This window comes from Danio rerio, chromosome 4 (genome assembly GCF_052040795.2).
Source record: "Danio rerio strain M-AB ecotype USA chromosome 4, GRCz13ab, whole genome shotgun sequence".
NCBI classification, from domain to species: domain Eukaryota; kingdom Metazoa; phylum Chordata; class Actinopteri; order Cypriniformes; family Danionidae; genus Danio; species Danio rerio.
In genome coordinates this window covers 39,339,847-39,350,135 of record NC_141024.2, presented here as the reverse complement: position 1 = coordinate 39,350,135, position 10,289 = coordinate 39,339,847, and the positions used below count along the sequence as shown (strand labels likewise).

General features: G+C 48.6%; 1 non-coding gene across 1 annotated transcript; it reads right to left on the bottom strand.

Annotated features, from left to right (window-relative positions):
• Positions 1 to 1,955: 1,955 nt before the first annotated feature.
• trnar-ucg (transfer RNA arginine (anticodon UCG)) lies at positions 1,956 to 2,028 on the bottom strand. Its single transcript has one exon. It is a non-coding gene; the product is annotated as a tRNA-Arg (tRNA).
• Between the last annotated feature and the right edge of the window lie 8,261 nt (positions 2,029 to 10,289).

Here is a 10,289-nt window from a genome sequence, read left to right as displayed (position 1 = left end):
TAAACACTTGTTTGCGCGGGACTGGATGACAGAAAAGAAGGTAGGATTCTGATGGTTTTACTCTCCTGAAAAATGCTCTGTTTGCTTGATTTGATTAAAGTCATCTTATCCAAATGCTTCATATTTAAAATTTCAAAACTCTTTTGTTGTGTATTGTTTTTTGTACATATAATTTAGCTATGCCCCATATGGTCCAAAACCTGACAGGTAGACAAATCTAAGCTTTTTTTTAATAACACAAATATAAATATGCATATAATAAACAATACTGCTGCTAATAATAACATTATAAGAAAGCAAGTTGTCATGAATGAGCTAAAAACAAGCCACCCAAGATGAAGAAGGCATGGAGGCAGCAGTTTTTATATTTATGTAGAAAATAAAAATTTTTGTAATATTTTAATCCTTTGAAACATATTTGCGTGTTGCTGTAAAAACTTGCCTGTTGCTACTTTGAAACATTTTTTTGTAAAAAAAAAAATGAAAGCTAAAAAATTTGGGTAGGTTGGTAAATGTAGGCTACTGTATACAGTACAGGCTATTGTCACTTCCAAAAGATAGGCAAAGATTCACACCTTTGCAGTCCCACCCACATTTCACAACCTGTATGAGCCCATAAAGGCCGCAAGTGCCACAGACCCTGTAGAACTTTTCTTAGCTGATCTTCTGCATGACCTATTCAGTCATGAACAGCTCATCTTTTCACGGAAAGAGAACCAGGAACTCAAAAATGGTAATTTTTAACCATTCTGTCTTTCCATTAACTCCTTCATGATTATTTGTGCTGTGTTTTCCTACATTTCATGTTGTAACATCGTTTTAACTTAATTATTTTATAGAGAGCTTTGTTTGAGAACAGAGAGACAACACCTAAGAAAACAGTGGAGAAGAGGGTGATGTCTCTTCTCTGTAGGCACCATGCAGGCTTCAAAATGGCCATTTGCGTTAGGTATCTCGTTACCCTTTTAGTCATAACAGGTAATGTGGATGACAATGAAGCAAGTTAATGACACGCAAACATGTCTCAGGAAGGTTTTCACAGCTACTGTGTTTCATCCACCAAACACTGATCCCAAGTTGAAGGGAGATTTATAAAAACGACCCAACCCACAATCCCCAGCTCCGGAGGCTGATGCCTTATCCATTAGGCCACTGGGCCACATGACTAATCACTTTAGGATCTCAATGACAGTTTTCATTCTGTCAAATAAGAACTAATGGCCAAACATTTTCTTTTTGCAATCATTCACATTCGTGTCTCATCGGTTCTGGGCTATGGTTCTAGTGTATAGTGTGACTGGTCTTGAGAGTTTCGAATTCCAGTCAAGGCCACTCATTAACTTGAAATCACAACCTTTCTGCAGCTATTTTCTTGCTTGCATTTCATCATCATCCACCTAACATGAGACCGTCAATTGAGAGCCATGGGGTATTTGAAGTCAAGATCTCCATTCCCAGAGCTTAGCGGAACCTTTTAGGTTTGTAACATGACAGTGAGATTCAAGCAAGATTGGATGAATCTTAATTGAAGTGTGCAGCAAGTCTGAGAATTCGAAGCTAACTATTGCCCTCAGATCATCACACCTAAGCTTTGAGTAGACAAGTCAGGATTTTTTCACACAACTTAAATGTAACCCAACAAACACAACCCAAACAGGACTTGAATCAACAATCCCCAACTTCAAAGAGTGATGCCTTATCCATTAGGCCACTGGGCCAATACTAGCATTTGCCATATCTGTTGTATGACTCAGGAAGTTCTTGTAACACAGCACTTAAGGATCCCTATACCATATTGCATTCAGACGATCTGGTTTGTACACCTAATGACAAAACAGCTTCTCTGAAGAGTTTTCCATTGTCATGTCTTTTTGACCTAAGGGTATGAACCTAGCTTTTTGAAGGTCACACTGGATTGTGCTGCACAGCAATCTTAAAAGGAACTGAATCAAAGGAAACCCAGGTGGGACTTGAACCCACAATCCCCAGCTTCGAAGGCTGGTGCCTTATCCATTAGGCCACTGGGCTGTTTTTTACTACTTCTGAACTGTAATATGCATCCAGGGAGTTGCTGACGCACGTAACAAAAACAACATGAACAAAAAGTAGATTGGACCGGTTTCACAGAATTTTTTTTGGACTGCAGGGTACTTCTTCAGGGCTCGTTGGTCTAGGGGTATGATTCTCGCTTAGGGTGTGAGAGGTCCCAGGTTCAAATCCAGGACGAGCCCTACGGCTGTCACAAAAGAAAAAAAACAGTGGTTCTTTGGCCTTTTTACATTAATTGTAGCACCTTTTGCTGTGACTTTAGTTAATGAACATTTAGCGTACTTCTAATCTAAATTAGTCTAACATGTACAATTATACAGACAAAGCCGTCTGCTACCCTCAGGCAGATGGTTCCACAGCATCCGGTCACGCACCAGCCGGCTAAAGGAAAGTTTCTTCCCTCAGACTATCAGGCTGATGAACACTTAATACACAACACACAGACTCTTCCATACCCTCACTGCACACCATCGATATGTAGCATGCACTGACCTTTAGCCAATCCATACTTGAAACAACACTGCCTACAACTATGTGGACACCTATACATTGTACATATCGCTGTCAATTTCACATTGTCATTTTATTTGCACTGTATTTTGCACTGTTGTTGTACTTGCACTATCTGTATTTTGTACTGTCTGTACAGATTTTTTTCATGATTTTTGGTGATTTTTTCATTTTCATGATTTTTCAAGATTTTTTCTTTTTTCATGATTTTTAGTGATTTTTGAAAAAAAATTCATTTTTCTTGATTTTTGGTGATTTTTCAAGATTTTTTAATTTTTTGTGATTTTTTCCATTTTTCATGATTTTTTTAATTTTTCATGATTTTTGGAGATTTTCCAAGATTTTCAAGGGTTTTCGAGATTTATTCATTTTTCATTAATTTTGGTGATTTTTCAAGATTTTATCATTTTTCATGGTTTTTTGTGATTTTTCAAGATTTTTCCATTTTTCATGATTTTTCGTGATTTTCAAGATTTTTTCATTTTCGTGATTTTTCAAGATTTTTTCATTTTTCATGATTTTTTGTGATTTTTCAAGATTTTCCATATTTCATGATTTTTCGGCATTTTTCAAGATTTTTCATGATTTTTTCATGACTTTCTTGATTTTTCCAATTTTCATGATTTTTCGTGATTTTTTCATTTCTCATGATTTTTCGGCATTTTTTCATTTTTCATGATTTTTCGTGATTTTCCATTTTTCATGCGTCAAACGCACAAAACGCTCAAATCACCTTGCGTGTATCGCGCTATTCGCACCACGCCATTCGCTTCATTCGCTCAGCGGCATTTGCACGTATCGCGCCGCAGGATGTCTATTCGCGTGTTTGCATTGACTTAACATGTAAATCACTCACACTTGACGCGTGTTCCGCGTCTGGTGTGAACGCACCATTCCTCTTCTGCCTGCTTTCTCTCTCCTCACCTGAGTCTAATTAGACACACACCTGTCAATCATCATCATCACAGCACTATAAAGGCCCAATTCTGTTTTTATACCCCTACCCCTTCAAACAGAATGTGAAGGAAAGGGCTTCAAAATTTACCCCCAAGATATGGGACAGCACTACAGCACCTTCACACATCTTCATATGCTATTGCACTCTCATCATCGACGATCGCGACATGCTATACTTATTCCAGTTGCTTAATTTTTTGAACGTACATTTTAGGCCTACTACAAAATTTATTTTTTCACAAAACGCGATATCTGCCAGACCAGTGTCTTTACAAAGTGCGATATAACGGATATAGAATGTTCAGGTTGCTGCGCGAGCTTAGCAGCCCCTGGGAAGTGAGTCATCGCCGGTCAAGTGCTCTGAGTTTGCTCAGTAATGCGAGTAATGTTGGTCTGTCATGCCGACAAAGTATTAGATGAAGATGTAGCCTTCAACTTCACAAAAATGTATAAAAACACTACAAAAGTAAACCAAGATAATAATCCTGTGTCTGTCAGTCTCCGCTGATGTCAGGAAGAAGGCCAGGGGTTACATTGAAAAACTGCCTTTTTTCCTGCGCTCCTCCCCCTCACAAGATACCTGTCTGCAAGGCTACATTTCCAAGTGTCCTTTGTAAATTTATTCTTTAAATAATTTCTGTGAATACCGAATGAGAGGATGATCACTTGTGCCAAAAGCTGTTGTGATGCGTGCGACTGTTTAAAACGTGTGCACACTCCCTTTTCCTTGCGTGAAATTGTGACTGGAAATGCAACTATAGCCACAGTGGCTGGTCAGGCCCTGATGATGATGATTATATTGTATTGTATTATATTATATTATATTGTATTATATTATATTATATTATATTATAGTGAAATAATTCAATAAATATGACATGGCGAGGCGATCTGTGCAACAGAGGCAAGAACTGTGACACCGCAGCTCTGACCTCTCTGAACATTCAGGTTTGGTTTTCAGCAGCGGGGTGGAAGGAGCCTTCACTCTTTCTGTAACAAGCTACAAGTCGTTTATCAAACTAACTTAATCTTACTTATCAAACAAAACATTGATTCACTAGCTTTTCTTAATGGTATTACAATAGTAGAATATATCCTGGATTTGAAAATATTGTGTTCCTGGCCTTCACTGAGCTCAAGTAATAGTTTAATGCAGGGTTGTCCAAACTACGGCCCGTGGGTCATCTGCGGCCCGCAATCAGTTTTGTGGCAGCCCGCGAGACCTTTTTTAAATATTAATAGAATCTGGCCCGCTTTACAAAAATGAATGTAATTCAATAAAAAACAATTGGTTGTCGCTATCACATGCCTTCAATTAGGCAGCAGTTCCTGTTTTGAAGTAAAATGAACCGAACAAACTGAAGGAAACATAATTGATAATGACGTTTTGGCGAGCCATGGCACAACCAAGAAAAAGGAAAATTAACAGTGAAAGCAGGAAATTTCATTTTTGTGCAATTTCAGGCAAATTATGAAACGTTCGAGGTTACGGAAGTAACCCTTCGTTCCCCGAGGAGGGGAACGGAAGTGCCATGAAATGGGAGGATTCGGATCAGAAGCCGCTTGTCTGGAGAGTATTGAACGGGCCAATGAATGAAATTAATTGGCAACGTAAGCTTGCGCAGGTGTGCGGCATCTGCAATTATCTCAGCATATAAGCACACCTGAAGCCAGCAGACGCCATCCTTTTAAGCTGAAGAGACTTTCAAACAGCTAAGGGACAGTCATTATGGCGACGGAGTATGGCACTTCCGTTCCCCTCCTCGGGGAACGAAGGGTTACTTCCGTAACCTCGAACGTTCCCCTTCGGTTGGGGAACTTCAGTGCCATGAAATGGGAGAAGTATGGAAAGCGCCATAATGACTGCACCTTACCAACACCCCCGATGAGGATATATTCAAGCAAGCGTGACGCACCCACATCATGGGGGGCGCGGTCCTCCAACGTGTCCCTGGCCCTAATTTATCCTACTTCAACAGAAGTTTTACGGATTTAGATATATTTTTTGGGAAGTCGTGAGCGTCTAGATAATTCTAGGAATACGACAGTACGTTGGGAAGCGTGCAATCCCGATAGGGAGGACGCTGCGGAGGCCATCCGTTACCCAAGGGGGGGATAGATGGCAGAATTTACATATGGACTAGCCCTAAAAAAGGGGGACTACGCATAGCAAAAGAGTGGTTAGCAGAGAGGGAAGACACGGGTCCGCCCAGGGGGGGACTTAACCGTGGCGGAATAAGCATATGGGATCGCCTAGTGGGGATCACGCATAGCAGGCACCTATACCCAAAACGCGGGCTGACCAGCGGGCAGACCTACAACGTAGTGGGCCAGCAAGTGACTCCTCCGCTGAGTCAGTGCTGGGGGCCACGGAGGAATCTGCAGGGCTCACCTGATGGGGAACTTTACTGACAGATAAAAAGGCGCACGTACCTCCGTGTTAAGGAGAATGGCGCAGCAAGCGTGTTTCAACACCCTACCGAGTTGTCTCCTCAATCACCAAAGGGTTACCTAATACCCTTGAGGAAACCGGCTCCACTCGCAGATTGTAAAACCTTGCAAATGTGTTGGGTGTCGCCCAGCCCGCAGCTCTACAGATGTCTGTTAGAGAGGCGCCGCGTGCACGCGCCCAAGAGGATGCAACGCTCCGAGTGGAGTGTGCACGTACTCCCGGGGGACACGGCTGACCTCGACTCGAATAAGCGAGTGAAATGGCATCCACAATCCAGTGGGATAATTTTTGTTTCGATACGGCACTTCCCTGCTGCCGACCGCCATAACAGACAAAGAGCTGCTCAGATGATCTAAAATTCTGAGTACGGTCCACATAAATGCGCAGAGCGCGAACTGGACAAAGTAAAGAAAGGGCTGTGTCTGCCTCCTCCGGGGGCAGCGCTTGCAGGTTCACTACCTGATCTCTAAAGGGGGTGGTAGGAACCTTGGGCACATAACCGGGGCGGGGTCTCAGGATGACGTGAGAGTAATCCGGCCCGATTTCCAGGCACGAGTCACTGACCGAAAATGCCTCCAGGTCCCCGACCCTCTTGATGGAGGCCAACGCAACCAGCAGAGCTGTCTTCAGGGACAGAAATCTTAGAGATACTGATTCGAGTGGCTCAAAGGGATCGGATCGCAGACTCGTGAGAACGAGGGCGAGATCCCAAGAGGGCATGAGAGGGGGGCGAGATGGATTAATTCGCCTAGCACCCCTAAGGAACTGGATGACCAGGTTATGCTTTCCCACGGTGCCGCCAGCTACGGCGCTATGATAAGCGGAGATGGCGGCCACGTAAACCTTGAGAGTGGAGGGCGACAGCCTGCTGTCCAACTTCTCTTAAAGGAAAGAGAGCACAACACTAATCTGGCAATTTCGGGGGTCTTCTCTGCGAGAGACACACCATTCAGTGAATAGACTCCACTTCAGGGCGTAGGCGCGCCTCGTGGAGGGGGCTCTAGCCTGAGTGATGGTATTAACCACCGCAGTCGGTAGGTTACCTAAGTCTTCCTCGCGTCTAGGGACCACACGTGGAGGTTCCAAAGATCGGGGCAAGGGTGCCAGATGGTGCCCTGTCCCTGAGAGAGTAGGTCCTCTCTCAAAGGGATCCGCCAGGGGAGGGCCGTCGCGAGGAGTGAGAGCTCTGATATCCAGGTCCGGTTGGGCCAAAGGGGCGCAACTAGCAGAACCTGTTCCTCGTCCTCCCTGACCTTGCACAGAAACTGCGCGAGCAGGCTCACTGGGGGAAACGCATAATTGCGCATGCCCCGAGGCCAGCTGTGGGCCAGTGCATCCGTCCCGAGAGAGCCCTCGGTCAGGGAAAAAAAACAACTGGCAGTGAGCGCTCTCGAGGGAAGCAAACAGATCGATCTGGGCCTCCCCGAATCGTGCCCATATCAGCTGAACAGACTCGGGGTGGAGTCTCCATTCTCCAGGGCGTAACAGCTGTCGTGAGAGTGCATCGGCTGCACGATTGAGCGTGCCTGGGACGTGAATGGCGCGCAGCGATTTCAGCCGCGGGTGACTCCAGAGGAGCAGACGGCGGGCGAGCTGAGACATGCGGCGAGAGCGCATACCCCCCATGCGGTTGATATACGCCGCCGCCATACTGTCCGTCCTGACCAGCACGTGTTGCTGCTCCAGCACCGGTAAAAAGCGGTGGAGAGCGAGGAACACTGCCAACAGCTCTAGGCGATTGATATGCCAATGCAGCTGGGCACCCTTCCAGAGGCCCGCAGCCGCATGCCCGCGACACACGGCCCCCCAACCCGTGTTGGAAGCGTCTGTTGAAACAACAACATGGCTGGACGCCTGTCCTAGAGGCACACCGGCCTGTAGGAACGAGGGGTCGTTCCAAAGGCTGAGGGCGCGGCGACACAGCGCAGTAACCGAGACCCGGTGTGTGCCCGCGTGCCATGCGCGTCTGGGGACCCGATCGTGAAGCCAGTGCTGAAGTGGTCTCATATGGAGCAACCCGAGCGGCGTGACGGCGGCTGTGGATGCCATATGCCCCAGGAGCCTCTGAAAGAACTTCAGTGGGACCACTAGTTTGCTGTCGAGCTCCCTCAGACAGTTCAGCAACAGGCGAGCGCGTTCCTCGGAGAGGTGCGCTACCATGGTGATCGAGTCCAGCTCCATCCCGAGAAAAGAAATCCTCTGCACGGGGGCGAGTTTGCTCTTTTCTCGGTTGACCTGAATCCCCAGTAGGCGGAGATGCTGAAGCACCTTGTCCCTTTGCATAATCAATTGCTCCCGCGAGTGGGCTAAAATCAGCCAGTCGTCGAGACAATTGAGTATGCGAATGCCCGCGAGCCGAAGGGGCGCTAGGGCACCCTCCGCGAGTTTGATGAAGACCCGCGAAGACAGAGAGAGCCCGAAGGGGAGGACCTTGTACTGCCACGCTCGACCCTCGAACGCAAACCGCAGAAATTGGCGGTGGCGTGGAAGAATGGAGACATGGAAATACGCGTCCTTCAGGTCTATGGCTGCAAACCAATCCTGAGGACGAACGCATTGGAGAATGCGCCTCTGCGTGAGCATTCTGAACGGCAGCCTGTGCAGACAGCGGTTCAAAACGCGCAGATCTAGGATTGGCCGTGACCCACCGCATTTTTTGGGTACGATGAAGTATGGGCTGTAAAACCCACTCTCCATCTCGGCTGGAGGAACCGGCTCGATTGCACCCTTCGCCAGGAGGGCAGCAATCTCCTCTCGCAAGACAGGGGCAGACAGGGGGTTGACCCTGGAGAAATACACGCCCGTAAACTTGGGGGGCCGTTTCGCGAACTGAATCGCGTAACCGAGTCTGATTGTGCGTATGAGCCACCGCGAGGGGCTGGCCCGCGCTAACCAGGCAGGCAGAGCCCTCGCTAATGGAGTCATCGCTACAATCGCTGACGTACCAGCGGTGGGGCAGCGCGGAGTGGGTGTGCTGATCCGGGAAGCACGAGGGTCCCGCGGAAGAGCTGGAGGAGAGCGATTCGCTCTGGCTCCACACCCTAACTCCGGAGAGGGGGCTGGAGGGCTGAGGGAAGGGAGACCGTCCCCCCAGCGCTCGTGAGCCACTGGCGAAGCACGTAGAGTCTGCGAGCCGGAAGGCAGCGCGTCCCGGACTGGCAGAACTCGTGCAGTCACATCCGGGGAAGGGAAAAAGTGCTCTTTACTGATGTTTTGGTGGCACTGAAAAGTACCGTTGTTATCGGGGCCCCGCCCTCCAGCGGGGAAAGAGCAAGTTACCTCTTCTCCGGATGGCCTGTCTCAGGGACGCTTCGCGGTCCATTTATCGGACTTAACGGCGCCCTGGGCAGGAGGGGCTGCCTGCTTTCGAGGTGTACGCCGCGCCCGCTTGGCCGGAGGCGGGGCAGCACTCGTTGGCGGGCGCCCTCGGCGAGGAACAGCGGAGGTGGATGGCTCGGCGGGCGGAGCGGGCTTACGGCCACGCCGATAGATGACATTGCCCATCGCATCCGACTGCTCTTTCACCGCCTTGAATTCCTGGGTGAATTCACCGACGGTGTCGCCGAACAGGCCAGCCTGGGATATGGGCGAGTCAAGAAAGCGAACTTTGTCAACATCGCGCATATCGGCCAGGTTTAACCACAAGTGTGGACATCGTCCTCCCCAGCGCACACGCGGCGGACTTCGTAGTCCGAAGAGCATAGTCGGTCGCGGTGCGCAGCTCATGTAATAAGCTTGGGTTGGACCCGCCCTCGTGCAGCTCGGCCAGCGCCTGCGCTTGGTAGCGCTGGTAGGTGGCCATCGCGTGCAAAGCAGAAGCAGCCTGGCCCGCAGCCTTATAAGCTCTGGCTCCGAGGGAGGCATACAACCTACAGGCTTTGGACGGGAGGCGGGGCAAACCCCGCCATGTAGAGGCGCCGCGCGGACAAAGATTGACCGCGATAGCGCGCTCCACTGACGGGATCGCCTCATACCCCCTGGCAGCTCCGCCGTCAAGGGCAGTGAGGGCGGAGGCACACGCAGCACGGGCAGAGAAAGGTGCCCTCCAAGACTGCGTGAGCCTACTGTGCACTTCCGGGAAGAAGGGGACGAGAGGCTTCAAAGGCTTCGCCTTCTGGTCCTCCACGTAGCACCCATCTAGTCGGTCCAGCCGCGGAGCTGGGGGATAAACCATCTCCAACCCCACGGCCGAAGCAGCCCGGGAAAGCACGGCTAACATGTCACCTTCAGGATCCGATTTGACAGCGCTCACCTGCCCGGAGGGGACGAGCGGGTCCGGATCTTAGTCGGACAGTGAAAGCCCACCCTCTGATGCCGCGGA